At 43.8% G+C, this 13875-nt stretch overlaps 1 long non-coding RNA gene across 1 annotated transcript in view; it reads right to left on the reverse strand.

Annotated features, from left to right (window-relative positions):
• LOC137773757 (uncharacterized) overlaps positions 1-10494 on the reverse strand; it is a 79013-nt gene extending 68519 nt beyond the window's left edge. The window contains exon 1 of the long non-coding RNA XR_011075724.1: positions 10289-10494. This is a non-coding gene — a long non-coding RNA (uncharacterized lncRNA). The remainder of the gene's footprint in view (positions 1-10288) is intronic.
• Positions 10495-13875: the final 3381 nt, after the last annotated feature.

Genomic DNA, 13875 nt, shown 5'->3' on the forward strand with positions numbered 1-13875 from the left:
AAGTCCCCAACTCATTTGAAAGAGTGTGCACCCTACTTGGCTGGGTGCCCTTCTCCACCGGTGTGGCCTCTATGTAAAGAGAACTGGACCCTGGTTCTCAGAAGCTTGTGTTTCCTCTCTGTCAGGGATCCTGTTTAGCTCATGATGGGAATTTTGTCTTCAGCAGCATCAGTTTTCAAAATTCCTCACACGGGCACAAAATGAAAAGGGAAGCGGAGTCCCTTTGGGATGTTTTATCTCATGAATCATCCGTCCCTTCCTGACGCTCCTGGGAATCCCATCCACGCACAGAGGTCCCATTGACTCCTGTGGTCCCTGTCTAAGCCAACATCAAGAATGGAAAAGATGAACCCTAGTCGATTTCATGTTGAACTCACCAGCTAAATTCTGCTGCCGGCAAGGGTCAGAGCACCCTAGGATTAAAGAGGCAGAAATAAAAGAGCCTGCTATTCAAGAACCTGGAAGTTTCTCGCATTGTGATTGTAAATGGATTCCAATAATTTATATGCAGATGGATGAATGGGCAATAGAGCTCTGCAGAGTTTTTTTAAACTTACCCTTCAGCCTGCTTAGGTGGTAATTAGGTTGTAAACACATGCAACTAAAGGAAGTACCTCATCAATTTCATTTTATTTTCTTTTAATCCTAGAACAGGTAAAAGAGTTTAAGAAAGTTCATTGAAACCTATGCAACGCAAACCCTTTCCAAAGAGGTAGCAACTTTGGTTTTTGAAATACTTATCTGATTTAAAGATTCAACAAGAAAAATTATTTTCTTAATAAACTCAGGCTAGATCTGTTCTGTATGCCTCATTCTCCCAGTAAGAGAAGAGAGAAGAATTGACCATGGAATGGTCATCAGAAATTTGTTCTTTGGAAACATGAGTATTTCTGTGTTATTTGTAAATTAATCATATGACTGATTTGTTCACTCGCTCATTCATCCGTTCACTTTGTTCATACATCCGTTCACTTTGTTCATTCAGTGAAAATCTGTTAAGTCTCTTCCATATGCCAGGCCCTGTGCTAGGTCCAGGTGAGTAAAATGAAATTAGATAGATTCTGGTTCTATGTCAGATGGGGTAGGCAGCCTTGTGTCTTCCACTGAATGCAGCTACAAAACCTGGACGGAATACACGGAGCAGGTATTTACCATGAAAAGTAAATGGTAGCAGGTGGATTGGAGACAAGACCAGAATTTGAAGTACCACTGTACTGGTGGTGAGCCTGACACTTTTTTTCCCTCTGGTATCCCCTGGCCTGGCCTCGCCTCAGGGCAGCCCCAGACCTAGAGGTGAGCCTTGGCAAGGATGGAGAATGAAGGCTCCAGGAGATGCTGTTTAGTTCTGACACGAGAAGTGAGAAAGAGGTCTCCTGACATTCAGAGAGAATGGGGAAAATTCCCCATCTTTCTTTTTCCTTCTTTTTCTTTTCCTTAATCTCTCACACGACCTAGATTGTGATGGCCCACAGGTACCTAAAAACTCTGAGGGAGAGGAATCTTCCTCTCCAATCAGAAGAACTAGCCCAAGAGAATAGCACAAACGCCTGTTGCTTTTTTTCTGTCTTCCCGCCATTTGGCCCTTGTAACGATGGATCTGATTCTTTTCTTGATGTTCGATTGTGCATAGCTTTCAAGCCTTACCACTACCCCTTCCCTTTCTGCCACACATCTGGGCAAAACTGATAGAAAGCTCAGATACTCCTTTGTAACTAGCAGGTGGTTCAAACCACGGAGCTCCAGCTCCAGGAATTCAACCCAGCCTCACCCCCCAGCATCAGAAACACCAAGCCGGCCTCCTCTCCTGGCTCTCTCAAGCCATTTTCAGACCAGCTTGGGAGCTCTCCCTGCTCTCTCCAGAATGTGAATAATAAAACTTTTCATACCCTCTTGTTGTATGTGTGGCATTATTGATCTTAATATCCAAACCAAAAAAAAAAAAAACTGGGGATGGGGGTCTATCTCACTCTCACTGAGTGACCCCAACAGCTCCAGACATGGGCACAGTTAAGAAATGCACAGCAGATGAGGGTCAAAAAGGGACACTTCAGGGAACCAGAGAGCACCAGGGAGATCTCAGATCTCAGAGAGGAGGCAGCTTGGGGTGCTGCTCAAGTTGTTTAAGAATTTGGGCTTATTCCCAAGCTGTGTATGTGTGAATCTGACCATGAAGAGTCTACGGGAGACTGAGAAATGAACCACGGGAGAAATCACCGCCCACCGTCAGACTGGCCACTAGGTGGTGTACACACCAGATAGATCAGAAGAGCCCTGGGAAGTCTTTGAAAACAGAACTGATATTGAAAGCACCTCCCACAGCAAGTTGGTCAGACCTTGAAGCCTGAAACCAACTAGGTTGATTGCCTGCTAAAACAGAAATGTCAACATTTTATAGGATTCAAACAAGACTCAGAGTCTCATACATAATTTCAAAGTGGCCAGGATACAATCCAAAATTATTCAGCATACCAAGAACGAGGAAAATCTCAACTCTAATAAATATATACAATTGTTAAACTTCATAAACTGTACACAAAAAGTCAGATTTGCTGTATGTCAAAAATTTTTTTAAATTATTACAATTTTAATAATGTCCTTCGCTTACAAGAAGCACACAACCTAGGGCAGGAAATAGAATAAAAATGGATAATGACATAACCTTTAGTAACTGTGATGTTAGAGGTGGACAGGATACTGTGGATGCACAGAAGGATACCTAACCCAATCTGGAGAGCAGGGCATCAGAAGATTGAGATCAGCTTCTTGGAAACACAGATGCTTAAGTCTTAAAGAATAAGTAGGCAAAGAGGAGGTAGGTGAAGAAGTAGAAGGTATTCACACCTAAGTAAGGGGCTGCAGGAGCAAAGCAGGCACTGGGAACTATAAACAGTTCTGTTTTGTTGAGGTTCTAGCTGCCAAGTGGGAAGGGGCAGAAAAGAATCTTGGAATGACCAGGATCCAGCCATAGAAGGCTTCATCATATACTACATTTAACCCTCTAGGTCATCCTATCTAGAATCTGATCTTAGTTCTGTCAACATTAACAAAATGGTCATAATGAAATCATGGCACCTCTCTGGGTTTTGGCTTCCTGTGGCAGAAACTATAGGTGTGCCACTGATACCTGTGTGGACCTCTGTTTCCCAGCCTCCTTTGCAGTTGGGTTGGCTGTGGGATGCATTCTGCCTAATGGATGCGAGTGGTAGTGATGAATGGAATACTCAGGGCTTGGATGTCTAAAGTAGCCAGGTGCCTTTCCTCAACCCTCTTCCCTTTTCCCATGGACCTTAGAGGCCATGTGTTGAAAGGACATGCAAGAAGATGGAAGGAGGGCTTCCCTGATGGCGCAGTGGTTGAGAATCTGCCTGCTAATGCAGGGGACACGGGTTTGAGCCCTGGTCTGGGAAGATCCCACTTGCCACGGAGCGGCTGGGCCCGTGAGCCACAACTACTGAGCCTGCGCGTCTGGAGCCTGTGCTCCGCAACAGGAGAGGCCGCGATAGTGAGAGGCCCGCGCACCGCGATGAAGAGTGGCCCCCGCTTGCCACAACTAGGGAAAGCCCTCGCACAGAAACGAAGACCCAACACAGCCATAAATAAATAAATAAATTAAAAAAAAAAAAAGCCCTTGACCCTGCCTCTTCTCCATCAAATCTCTTTAAAAAAAAAAAAAAGAAAGAAAGAAAGAAAGAAGATGGAAGGAATCTGGATCACTGAGTCATCACTTGGAGAAGATGCCTGACCAGAAACATCTGCGAAGGAGTTTGCACGAGGGAGCAATAAAGTTTTCTTACGTTAAGCCACTGAGATTTCATGGTTTGTTTATTAGTGCATCATAGTCTAGCCTATCTGACTAATACAGTTTCTTCCTCCATCTCTTTATCAAGAGCAAGATAGCTGCCCCTCAAAGTCTTTTCCAGCTCCATAAATCCAACTTTTAGATAAGGCTCTCCTCCAGTTATCTGGCTTCTTCCTGGTGCTTTGCCTATATTTCTTGGGATCAATCCTGCCTATACTCTTCCTTTCCAGGATATTCTGAATCTTGTATTGGAGAAAGGTCATGATGCCAGAGACACTAGGATTGGATAGGTTCTCAAAGCTCACCTTGTATACCTTACTTTCTAGTGTCTGACTCACCTCTCCAACACCCCTGCTACGTGGTGGTCCAGGGTCTTCTTGAAAATCTCTAGTAACTGGAAACACTGCTCCGACTATACAAAAGTTCTTCCTCCCCAAACATTCTAAATAAGGGGACACACTGACCATAATTCATAATCCCCATGGACTGTGCTTAAATCCCCCTATTTTATTTTTCAAATGAATGAGTAGTAATTCCATTCAAATGAATGAGTTTTAATTCTGTTTGGGACATCTGAGCCTTTTCCTGACCTCTTCCCATCATGACAACAGTTCTTTTTTTCTTTATACAACGAACTATTTATTTGGTGAGAGTTGTATTGCCTCTGTGTGACAGTCCAGAAATTTCTCTTTTATCCATCAACTCCCTTATCCCCATGAGTAAAGAGCTTTCTTTGAAAGAAGCCTGTCTAGAATGTCAAGGACAAGATCTGATAAGCAATAGTAGTCTTGAAGTTCACATCTTTGGAAGTTTTAAGTCTATCTGTATGTTCATGGGGTTTCTCTGAAACCACAAACATCTTTTAAAAGTCAACACACCTAAACAAGACAACAGAAGGGAACATCTTCATCTGGATGGAAAGTTTTAACATGAAAGCTTTTTGTAGTGAGGGACTCTGATGAGTTGACGAAATGTCTGTTTAGTGCATAATGCTAGATAGTCCTTGAATAATGTCAAGCGCAACCCATAAAAAAATGATAAATTGGACTGCATCAAAAGTTAAAACTTTTGCTCTATGGAAAGACTCTACCAGAAGCATGAAAAGACAAGTTACAGATGGGAGAAAACATCTGCAAACCACAAATGTGATCAAGGACTAGCATCTAGAATATATAGAGAACTCGCAAACTCAAGAGTAAAAAATAAATACTCCAACTAGAAAATGGGCAAAAGACATGAATAGACATTTCACCAAATGGTGGCAAATAAGCACATGAAAAGGTGTTTCATTAGCCCTTAGGGAAATGTAAGTTAAAACCACAACGTGCTATCACTACACTAAAATATAAAAGACCGACAACACCAAATGCTGGCGAAGATGCAGAGAAACGGAATCACTCATACATTGCTGTTAGGAATGTAAAACTGGTTCAGCCCCTCTGGAAAAATAGTTCAGCATTTTCTTTAAAAACTAAACATGCACTAACCATATAACCCAACAATTCCACTCCTGGACATTTATCCCAGAGAAATGACAATGCATGTTTACACAAAAGTATGTACATTAATGTTTATAGCAGTTTATTCCTAATAGTCAAAACCTGAAAACAATCCAGATGGTTAAACAAACCGTGGTACATCCATACCCTGAAGCACTACTCAGCAATAAAAAGGAACAAAATATTGATACCTGCAACAGCCTGGATGAATCTCCAGAGAATTATGCTGAGTGAAAAAAGCTAATCCCCGAAGGTTACATATTGTATGATTACATGTATATCATATCCTTGAAGTGACAAAATTATTGAAATAGAGACTAGATTAGTGGTTGCCAAGAGGTTAAGGAGGGGGTTGGAGTGGGTGGGGAGGTGGGTGGGGAGGTGGGTGTGGTTATAAAAGGCCAACAAGAGGGAAGGATCCTGGTGGTGATGGAAATGTTCCAGATCTTGCATGTATCAATGTCAATAAGGTGGTTGCGATATTGTATTACCGTTTTGGAAGATGTTACCATGCAGGGGAAACTGGATAAAGAGTATAAGGAATCTCTCTGTATTATTTCTTACAACCCATGTATATATAAAAAGATTAACAAAACCACTCCCCATGCCTGGGGTGCAGCCCATACCTGGTAAATTACAATATCAGGAGATGGGAGCCAGGCATCGGTAGTTTTCAAAGATGCCCAGGTGATTCCAATGGGCAGCAAATTTGGGGACCACTGAATTAAGCATTTCAGAAGCCTCCAAGGAGACAATTTAAGAAGAATGAAAAAAAGTTTTCCTAAAGTTCTGTCTGTAGTGACATCTTTGCAAAAGGGAATGACACAGAAGCAGCCTATTACATTTTGACCACAGCCCCAGTCAATTTCAGGGAGAAGCCCTGACCGTTTCTTATTCACCTGGCAGGCTCCTAGTCTTGAAGCTTCACAAATTGAAAAATCCAGCCTAAAAGCCAGCATTATTAACCACTTTGCTAATTGGAATAATTTACCAATTTAAAAAAATGTATTTCATAAATAGTTCAATTTCTTCCTAACCGTCTTCATCCCCCAAATCTTTATTAAATCCAGCCTGAAAAGATGAGTTATACAAATGCTGCTAGATGTTCCAGAGCCTGCCCAAGGTGTTACAGGTGTGTGGTTGTTTTTAAATTTATTTATTTATTTCTTTTTGCTGTGTTGGGTCTTCGTTTCTGTGCGAGGGCTTTCTCCAGTTGCGGCGAGCGGGGGCCACTCCTCATTGCGGTGCGCGGGCCTCTCGCCGTCGCGGCCTCTGTTGTTGCGGAGCACAGGCTCCAGACGCGCAGGCTCAGTAGTTGTGGCTCACGGGCCCAGTTGCTCCGCGGCATGTGGGATCTTCCCAGACCAGGGCTCGAACCCGTGTCCCCTGCACTGGCAGGCAGACTCTCAACCACTGCGCCACCAGGGAAGCCCTGTGTGGTTGTTTTTAAACTAACTCTCCGTCCACATCTGGTTTGAATTTCAGAAACTTTTAATATTCATTGCCCTTCTTTCTATGAAATTTGTTGGATATACCACTTAAACTTGCTCTAACAATTAGCCCCTTAGAATGAACTATAAGAAGAAAGGAGAGAGAAAGGGGCTGAATCTCTCTTTTCATTAAATGTGGTCCCAATTTCACCTTTACAGTGAGTCCCGCTGCACTGTTGAGTGGATTTTCAGAATGTTTCTCCATTGCATGTTTCCAAGTATTATCATGCCCTGTTTTTCGGCCTAAGCCTTCTCTTGGGACCTTTTCTTTTAAATTAAAAACATTGTTTAAAATGCATGATCAGAGCAACATTAACGTAATGAGAAAAGGCAGCCTTATCACACAAGATAATCTGCTTTTCCTCAAAGATGCCAGTTTTATTGCATTAAGGGTCGTTTGCTCAAAGAGATCTGAAGAAGACACATGGATTAACTCTGTACATCAAGTCCTCTTTCTCACATGTTTGAGTTTTACACTACAAGTACAGTAGTGGCTCCATGGAGGCCGTTAGAATAGGAAAGATTGAGTTCTTTTTTTTTTTTTTTTTTTTTTTTAACACTGACAACACCAAATGCTGATGAGGATGTAGAGGAACAGGAATTTTTTTTTTTTTTCCCTTTGGCTGCGCCAGGTCTTAATTGCAGCAGGCAGGTTCCTTAGTTGTAGCATGTGAACTCTTAGTTGTGACATGCATGTGGGATCTAGTTCCCTGATCAGGGATCGAACCTGGGTCCCCTGCATTGGAAGGCGGATTCTTAACCACTACGTCACTAGGGAAGTCCTAAGATTGAGCTATCTTTAATATTTGTTTTTATTTTTTATTCTAAGAAATATTTGGGGGAAGGTGAAGTTAGACAAGTATGCTAGTGAATGAATGCAAATCCATTTTACCATTCTTTTACTGCTAAGCAAAAGAGAAGAGTCAGGAGTCATCTCATCCAAAACAGAGGCTCTTCTGGGTTTAAGCATACACAGACACAGAGCATTAAACTCAGTTAAGGACAACCAATGGAAAGCAAGATGCACACAAACATTACCCCTCACCATGATGGAAAGTTTCCCCGCAGCAACATCTGGCGACTGCACAGTCCAGATTTGGATAGAAGACTCAGAAGCAGGAAACCATACTCAGCCCAGCTCTTGATGAACACAGCTTGTTGCTGAACCAATTTATTCTGCTTCTAATTCACAATTCTCTAGCCCCAACCAAACACCCTCCTTTGGTTTCTCAGAAGGCACGGAGCCCTCTCCCCACTGAAGGGCCTTTTTGCTCAGGCCATTCCTGCTACCCACAATGCGGTTCGCCTGATTCCCTGCCTCTCAGGCTTCAGGTTTCAATTATAGTACCTCTTGCCATCCCCCTTGAGAGTCAGTCGCTAACTCTCAGAGTCCTATTCTAACTCAGACTCCTTTTCCATGGCTTGACATCTGTTGGGCTGTACCCCACAGGCCTGCAAGCCTTGTAGTTGTCCAGCCTCGGGACGGAAGAGCCCAGAGACAGTGACAGAGACATCAGTGGTTTATTGGACATGGGGAATCCTACAAAGGGTCCTGGAGCAACACCCTAGCGCATCCAAAGGACAGGACATGGCAACAGTCTTTGCTACTCAGGGGAGAAGGAGGCTACCATTTACAGGGGGGATTGACATCAGGTGGGCTCAGTTACCAGGGACTAATTGAGCCCTATAATTAAGAGGATTGAATAGTTATGTGAGGGAAGCAGGGCCTGGTCAAGCAGGGGATGCACAGAGAGCAGGAGAACAGCCATCTTGAATGGCCTGACCATATAACATCTAACAGATTTGTGAAATTAATAAATGCTTTCTCTGAAAAATTAAAAAATTAATAAATGCTTCCTCCAGCTAAAAGAGCAGATACCATACCATTCCTCAAGACAATTTTAGTGACTAATAAAAATCGACTACATTTTTAATTAAACACACCCACCCATATGATAACCAAACACAAAGACTATAGTGATTAGCTCAAGCCATTCAGGATCTGAGACCACCTTCTAATGATGACATGCAGGTTACCCATTTAAGCAGGTGCCATGCTGAGTGACCTGTGACCCAGACCTGACCACTCTTCACAGCTGTTCCCTTCTCCAAATACTTCCACGCATCTATTCTCTGTCCCATTCACCCATTCAATAGGCATCTCTACTGCCTTATGAATCTTACCAACCTCTTAAAGTAGATTTTAAACTCTTGGAGAGCAAGAACCACTTTTAATGATAATAGCAAACACTACTGAGTATTTCCTCTGTGCCAGTCATAATGTTTTGTGCTTTCCTCTCTTAATAAAATATGCAGTGGAGCCATGATAGGAGCCCAGGAAGAATGACTGCAGAGCCTGCATGCACACTCTTTTCTATAGCCTGGATCTGACACTTCTCAGCTGTGTGCATGACCTTTGGCAAGTTGCCTCAGTTTCCTCCTCTGTAAAATGGGGATGACACAGTATCTACCTCGGAGGGTTATTGGGAAGATTAAATGCTTAGAAGGTGGCTGGCCCGCAATACTCATTAAATGTTAGTTACTATCATTATTGTTTATAGTAAAGTGCCAAATTCCAGGAAACCTCTCAGTCCCAGTAGCACGGAAAGTCCCGTGTTCTTGGCAAAAGTTCAAAATGAGTCCAGATGGCAGGGCTAGGACAGGGAGTCAGCGGTACCCTGTTCACTCTCCACTGCCTGTCTCTTTCAGAGCCCACCTTAAAATCCCCCCTTATGTCCTGTAATTGACCTTTTCTCCCCATCACAACATTTCAGGAAACTGTACTCCTTAGTCAACAGGTTGTAGTGCAGAAACTGTTACCTTTTTGGTACATTCTTTTTTTTTAATTAATTAATTAATTTATTTTTGGCCACACTGGGTCTTTGTTGCTGCCCACAGGCTTTCTCTAGTTGCTGCGAGCGGGGGCTACTTTTTGTTGCGGTGCGGGGCTTCTCATTCCGGTGGCTTCTCTTGTGGAGCACGGGCTCTAGGCGCGTGGGGTTCAGTAGTTGTGGCTCGCAGGCTCAGTAGTTGTGGCTCACGGACTTAGCACCTCCGCGGCACGTGGGATCTTCCCAGACCAGGGCTCGAACCCGTGTCCCCTGCACTGCAGGTGGTTTCTTAAACTACTGCGCCACCAGGGAAGTCCTCCTACATCCTTGTACTCAGACCACCGCCCTGTTTTCTAAGAGGAAACCATTTGGAGTTTGATAATAACTCTAACAAGGTTTAAAACGCCTCGCCTACCTGAATGAAACTAGAGCATCTAGTGCCCCCTGCTGCCGTTTGTAGGAAAGGCAACCAAATAAGAAAAGCTGGATTCTTTGACAGCGAACTTCTGCTTATCAAGGTCTAAAAAGATAATCGGTATAAATATCCTATAACTGAAGTTAGATTCCCGTTTCACCTTTTCTTGAATTCACCCCCTTGAAACTCAGTTGTTTACTCTGCCTCTGCCAAAAAATGACTCTTGCTTAATTATACTGAGAAAACTCATTTACCTTTGCTTTCCTTGAATTTGATTGTAGCTGTTTTGACTTGGGGATTTGTACTGGTTTTGTTTTACTCTTGGCTTGTTTTCATTTCCGTGAAGCCCGAGACCGGCGCGCGGGGCGAAGGCTGAGGCGTCAGCCGGCGGACTTAACCTCCGCGGGCTCGACGGGCCTCAACAACCCTCTGAGGCGCCCGGGCTCCGCCGCCTTCGAAGACGCCAAACTTCCCAGGATTCTGAGAGCTCGCCGTCAGGGTCAACGGGACGCCGGCCCAGGGCTAGAGTGTCAGGCGGGTTCAGCCAATGAGCATGCGCTTTAGGAGAAGTGGGCCCGCCCCAGCGGACTTGGGCCTTATAAACGGTCGCCCCGAAGGGCTCGCGGAGAGATGTTCGGTCAGTTGTCGAGCGCGGGTCCAGCGCCCGCTAGCGGTCTCCGCGGCGTCCTCGGCGGGGAGGGGACAGCCGGCTCTGCCCCGCGCGTCAGAAGCAGGTGAGGGCGAGTAGCCCGTGGAGACGACGCGCCTGGCCGAGAACAGGCACGGGGCCGCCTCGAGAACCCGGCAAGAGCGAGGAGGGAGCGGGTAGGGGCTGGGGAGCTGGCGGGAGTCGCTGGGTGGCTTTGGGCGCAGTCCCCAAACCGCCTGGCCGAGAGGGTAGGTGGCCGGGAGCAAGGTGTGATCTCGGACTGGGTCTGAGCCAGGTCCGGCCGCGCCCTACCCAGGGCCTCCATCCTCCCCTCCCGCTGGGAACAGACTCGCTGTGTGACCGCAGTCTCTGCCCCAGGAGGGCCAAGTTCCTTGACAGCAACATCTGGGCACAGAGGAAGATAGGGATGGTTGATAGCACTTTGATAGGAGGGTGTCTTCCAGTTGTGGCCTCCGCCGTGGCCAGGTTGCCCTTTCTTTTCCCCTGCCAGCCTAGAGGGGCTGTGGAGTTGAGATCTCAGTAAGGAGGTGGTATAAATTTGTTAACGTCTTTCCAAGGTACAATCTTTCATACTTAGGGTGCGTGGGAGTGGACTTTTGCTGCTGGATGGTGGCTTTATTTGTAATCCTTCCAGTGAAGGCTTTGGGCGATCTCGCCCTACCTTAGCTCATGGATTTCTAGTAAGACATTCAAAGCTCATGGCTTCCTTGTAAGACTTCTTGTGGCCATGTGTCTCACCCGACCATTTCAGAAAATTGTTCGTTGGTGGCATGAGCTGTGATACCAGCCTGGGGATTAACTGTTGTGCTTTGTATCAGAAGAGTGCTAGTTTAATTTTTTTTTTTTTTAAACATTGTGAGAACTGTGACCATGTTTTCTAAGAGGTCAGATAATGAAAGTGAGAACGTTTATACTACTCACGCAAGCATGATCCCATCACCGAAAAAGAAGGCTAAACGACTGTGTTATTTTAACGACAAATGGAAGGACACATGTAATTGGATCAGGGATGTAAATAACCCACCCAGAGCATCCTGCACACTGTGCGGGAAAGAATTTGGGATTGGGCATGGTGGAGAACGGGATGTGAAAGGGCATTTCGAGACAATCTCACAAGTCCAGAATGAGACAGGCAAGTGCCTCCAAACCAACCAAAGGTGTTGTCTTTTTGGGAAATGAAATCAGCATTCACCCAAAAGTAGCAGCTGGTGAATTAGCATGGGCGTCCTACACAGACAGACATGCCTTGTCCTATGGATGCCATGATTGCTCTATGAAACTGAGTAAAGTCACTTTTCCTGATTCAGAGGTTGTGACCAAAATATTCTGTGGGCAAACAAAAGGAGAAATTTTGATAACAGATGTGTTGGTCCCTTACAGTGTAGAGCTGATTTTGTCATCTCTCACCAACCATCATGCTTTCTATAGTATATCAGCTGCAAGCCATGCACCAAATCATGGCAACAAAAAAATATTCTTTGTAGCTCTCAGGTACTTTGACTTGAAAAATGGAGTTTCAAATCGTCTTCTGGATTTCTATGAGGATTTTAATGAAACTGCCGAAATCATAAAACAAAAGGCTGTTGGTATTTTGCCCAAATACAAACTAGACTTAGCTCATCTATCTGCATATTCGTCAGATAGCGCAAATGTAAATTTTGGCAAATTCCACTCAGTCTGTAAACTTCTTTCCAAAGAAAATAAAAAGGTCTTACATATTCGATGCTCTGCACATCTTGTATACAGCACTGCTAAAAAGAGTTGTGATTTGCTTAAATGTGATATTGAGACTTTCATAATGAAAGTTTTGGGTCACTTTTCAGTTTCCTCAAAATGTGCAGAAGCACTTAGTGAGATTTTTGCCTTTATAGAGATGGAAGGAGATAACCTCTTTAGACACATGCCTACCAGATGGCCAACACGGCTGGCAGCCATAGTAAAGATGCTAAAATGTTGGCCTGCCGTAAAATCGTATTTTCGAAGTGTGGGGCAAGAAGGATGTCCTTCTTTGATTTGGAAATATATTGAGGATGAGAATGGAGAAGAGGATCACAGCAGAACAGAAATTTATATGCTGTTTCTCCAGAACTGTTTGATGATCTTTGAAGGGACCATAAGGAGTCCTGAAAAGGGTGAACTGACTGCACCTGAGCTGTTCGATGTCATGTATAGGTTGAGACAAACACTCACACAGCGGAAAGGTGATTCATTTTTGGGAAATAAGACTGCTTCCGAACTGAAAAAAAATGTCACTAGAACAGGGCAACCAAGTTAAACAGGACTTTCTTAATTTCTTCACTAAAACTGTAATTTATTTGGACTCTAACTTCGATTTCACCAGTTCAAATTATCTCTGTGCTTTAAAGCCATTTTCCCTGAGGAGGAGATGTGTAACTTACCATGACATCCAGCGTGCTTCAGGGTGTTTAAAAATGACGGATGTTGCAACCACGAATAGCCTGTATGATGAATTTATAGATGCAAAGGACCTGATTGACAAGCAGCTGGACTGTCACAAGCCTGTGGATACAAAGTAGGTGGACATTTCTGGAGAAATAGAAACGAATTCCTGCAAATCTAAAAGCTTGCTGTTGCTAGTAAGTAAAATCCTAAGTATTCCATGCTCAAACACTTCTGTTGAGAGGAGATTTACCTTAATGTCATCACATTGGACTGATCCAAGAAATCAGTGTAATGTGGGCGTGAGAGCAGAGCTGCAAGTCACAGTGAATTTGACCTTTGACCGTATCCAGTTTTACCACTACATCAAAGAGAAGAAGGATGTCCTAAAGGCTGCAAGCAGTTCAGAAAAGTGTTATTGCAAAAGAAGACAGAAAGAAGGAAAATATCCTACTGTATCATGGGGCAGAAAGAAATATGTCATTTTTTAAAGTAAAGATAGGAAATATCTGTTTAATCTTATTCGTATTTTCCTTTTAAAGTCTTACATTATGTATATTATTTTGATTTACATATTTGTATTTAAAATATCCATAGCATATGAGTACATGTATTAAGATATTTGTTCAAAATTTCTTTTTACTGATGAGCAGAGAGAGGCCTAAATGGTAAGTAATCATGTGGGATCTGAAGAGAAGAATCGAGGACCTGAAACAGGCTTTGTTTGTTTGTTTGTTTGCTTAAAAATCAGTAAGTCCCTTGTGACTTTGG

The sequence above is a fragment of the Eschrichtius robustus genome, chromosome 12 (genome assembly GCF_028021215.1).
Source record: "Eschrichtius robustus isolate mEscRob2 chromosome 12, mEscRob2.pri, whole genome shotgun sequence".
Classification (NCBI taxonomy): domain Eukaryota; kingdom Metazoa; phylum Chordata; class Mammalia; order Artiodactyla; family Eschrichtiidae; genus Eschrichtius; species Eschrichtius robustus.